Genomic DNA, 3,627 nt, shown 5'->3' with positions numbered 1-3,627 from the left:
GGCCAATGAACAATTAACCACAAGTGGCATGGTTGGAAATTTCCCTCAGAAATGAGGAACTTAAAAATTAAAGTGTATGTTTGTTGATTCAAGACAATTGTGCTTTATTCTGTCCCAAACAAACTTTATGTAACCCTAAATATAGAAAATGTGTCAATGAAGATATGAAGAAATTGGAAGCTTTGCACGTTATTAGTGGGAATGTAAAATGTTACAGCCACTGTAGAAAACAGTTCCTCAAAAAATTACAAATAGAATTATTATATGATCCAACAATCTCACTTCTGAATATATAGCCAAAAGTATTAAAAGTGGCGTATTTAAGATATCTTTCACTCTCATATTTATAGCAGCATTATTCACTATAGCTAAAACATGGAAGCAACCCTGTGTCCACTTATGGATTAATGGATAAACAAATGTAGTCTATATATACAATGGAATATTCTTCAGCCTTAAAAAGGAAGAAATTCTGTTACAGGCTTCAGCATGGGTGAACTTTGAGGACATCACACTATGTGAAACAAGCTAGTCACATAAAGACATATACCATATCATTTCACTTATACAAGGTATCTAAAGTAGTTAAATTCATAAAAGCAGAAAGTTGAATGGTGGTTGCAGAGGTGGTGATGGAATGAGGAGTTGTTATTTAATGGGTACAAAGTTTTGCAAGGTAAAAAAGTTCTGCAGATTGGTCTCACAACAATGTGAATATACTTAACACTACTGAAATGTACACTTAAAAATGGATAAGATGGTAAATTTTATGTTATATGCTTTTTAAAATCAGAAAATATTAAACACTAAAAAAAAAACAAAAAAAAGAAAATATTAAACACTAAATGAAGAGGTCAAAAAGTAAATTAGATAGAATTGAGGAGAAAATTAATAACTAGAAGATAGATTTGTAGAAATTATTCAGAATGAAATACAGAGAAACAAAGAGATGTTAGGAAACATGAATGATGCAACAAGAAGCTCTAACATATAGACGACTGGGCTGTAGAAGAAAAGAGAATAAAGAAAATGGAAAAGAGAGATTATTTAAAGACAAAATGTCTGAAAACTTCCAGAATTTATGTAAAATATGAATCTTCTGATTCAGAAATCAGAGTGAATCTCAAAAGTAAAAATAAACATTTAAAAGGAAGACTAAACCCATACCTACATTCTTTCTTTCTTTCCAACTGTATTAGTCTCTTTTTATTCTTCTGGTAATCTCTTCCAGAGTTAACTACGTCCATTCGAAGGTGATGAAATATCTAAGGAATCTACTTCAAATGCTGGCTCTGCTGTGAACATGGTCTTTCCCTTTATTTCAACTCATAATCAAGATTTTGATTCTTGTTTTTTTATATTCCAGTCCCAGAAGTAGTTTTCACTGTAAAAATTATCTGAAGACAGTCTTATGCTTTACAGTAGTGGTCTGTAACCAGGCTCTAACTTCTCCACGAACAGTATACAAGATGGATTTAAACATGTATTAAGTTAAAAGACATTCTATCAATGAGTGCAAATGCATTTTATTTCTAAATAGCCTTTGTGATATGTTTTCCTAAAAACAATGCCTCCACTCCAAATAAATTGAGGTTAAAATAAAGAGCTCAAGATAACATCAGTGCTAGTCCTGGCGTGTGGATGAAAATCAGCAGTCATCTATGAAGATAGGTGATAGATTCCAACTGTCAAACTTGTTAATATTTTTCCATTTCTAAACCAGCCTTAAAGAAAATCATATATGAGGTCATCCCATCCTCATGGTGGTCCCACAGAGCAACCATGCCATTTGGACTTATGTTTTCACCAGTAAAGAACTGGTAGTTTTTGAAATTAGCAAGGATGTACTTGGTTTATTCTGCACTCCTGTTCTAAAATGTTTTACTCTTTCTGGTCTCTGTACTTCAAGTTTCCATTTGATTGATTTTATGTAATCTTCGATGTACTTCTTGTAGGTTTCTTTTGTGACACTGGTTTCCTGCAAATGAAGGTTCATGACAATACCCACACCAGTGATTACTCTGTTTTTGATGCCTTTGCCCTCTGGGGCTTCAGAGGAGGCATTTCCAGCAATGAGTGAGTCATCAACATTACCCTTTGTCCTACTGGCCATCTTCCCCTCCACCTCCAGGTGTAGCCCACCAACAATCTCCCAGATCTTGTAGATGTCAGAGAACACCTTATCACAGCTGATGAAGTCGAGCAGATGATCATGGTGGCAGCTGGAAGGAGATGATGATAGTGCTGGTGATAGAGCCAGAGTGCAGTCAGGAGGAGGAGGGGATCAGGTGGAAAAGCCACACTTACATTTTTTATAGGAAAACTACAGAAGACCAAAGAGAGGAATACTATATTAAAAGCATCCAGAGAGCAACCCAGATGAATAACCAACTACTGAAGGCATTAGGTGAATGGGTAAATAACAGTGGTACATCAATACGGTGTGTACATTGTACACAATACATGAAATATTCAGCTCTAAAAAGAACTAAGAAATCATGAAAAGATATGGAGGAAACGTAAATGCATACTATTAAGTGAGAGAAGCCAATCTAAAAAGACTACAAATGGTATGATTCCAAGTATATGACATTCTAGAAAAATGCAAATAAATTCTGAAAAACTTCTTACTAAGATGGTGGTGTAAGTAAACACTGTACTTGGAACCTCCACAAGGACATCAAAAATGCAGCTAAACTGATTTCCATCCTCTAATCATGGCCCAATTTGTTTGTAACCTTGCTGAGAAGGCCTCAGTACTAGTAAATGCTTCTGTGACTTACTCAAAACCTCAAATGGCCACATTTTGGCACTAGCCAAGGCTGAGTTGATTCCTCCAACCCCTGCTGAGATCCCAACAGCTATTCAGAGCTTGAAAAAAAATAGTCAATAGTGCTCAAACTGGTAGCTTCAAACAGCTCACAGTTAAGGAAGCTCTGCTGAACAGTTTGGTGACCACTGAGGTGTGGATGTGGTTTTACATTGGCAAGATAATGGGCAAATGTGGCATCATTGGCTATAATGTTTGAAGCCCAATCTTTAACATCTATTTCTTTTGGTTTGTTATTTGAATGTTCTTGGACCATGAGTGATATTTGAATTAAAAAAAAAAGATATTAAAAAAAATACAACTAAACTACAGAAGAGATTGGTAGGAGTGGAGACACAGAATGGGCTGGCACACCCACATGTGGTGGTTAAAAATTGGGAAGGGTAGCTCAGCAGTGGAGGTGTCTCCTGAAGAGCCAGTGGTCCCAGCTTCACACCAGGACCCCAGCCCAGGGTTCCAGTGCAGGGAAGAGAAGTCTCATAACTTCTGGCTGTGCAAACCAGTGGTTATAGTGGCTAAGTGAGATGGAGTCTGCTGGAGCCCCAGGCATTCCTCTTAAAGGGCCCAGCCGCTGACTTACTCCAACTTACTTGCTCAGAGCTCTAGTGCTGGGGCAGCAAAGGTACCAGGGACATACAGGGAGGAACTGAACTGTTTGGTATCAGGGAGAGACCTGAAGACACAGCTTTCTCTCAGACAGAGTTGGTGGCAGAGGCCATTATTCCTTTGCTGAGCCCTCCCCTGGCAGAGCCGGCAGGCAGGCACCATATCTTAGTCTCCATCAGCCTGGCTTACAC

The 3,627-nt window shown here is 37.6% G+C and overlaps 2 pseudogenes; one reads left to right on the top strand and one right to left on the bottom strand.

The window, feature by feature from the left end:
- Positions 1 to 1,697: 1,697 nt before the first annotated feature.
- LOC150005043 (translationally-controlled tumor protein-like) lies at positions 1,698 to 2,197 on the bottom strand (annotated as a pseudogene).
- A 520-nt stretch (positions 2,198 to 2,717) lies between these two features.
- LOC150005042 (ATP synthase F(0) complex subunit g, mitochondrial pseudogene) lies at positions 2,718 to 3,029 on the top strand (annotated as a pseudogene).
- Positions 3,030 to 3,627: the final 598 nt, after the last annotated feature.

The sequence above is a fragment of the Furipterus horrens genome, unplaced genomic scaffold, assembly GCF_987537825.1.
Source record: "Furipterus horrens unplaced genomic scaffold, mFurHor1.1.pri manual_scaffold_7, whole genome shotgun sequence".
NCBI lineage: Eukaryota > Metazoa > Chordata > Mammalia > Chiroptera > Furipteridae > Furipterus > Furipterus horrens.
The sequence above is the reverse complement of the archived record's forward strand: the minus strand, read 5'-3'. Positions and strand labels throughout refer to the sequence as shown.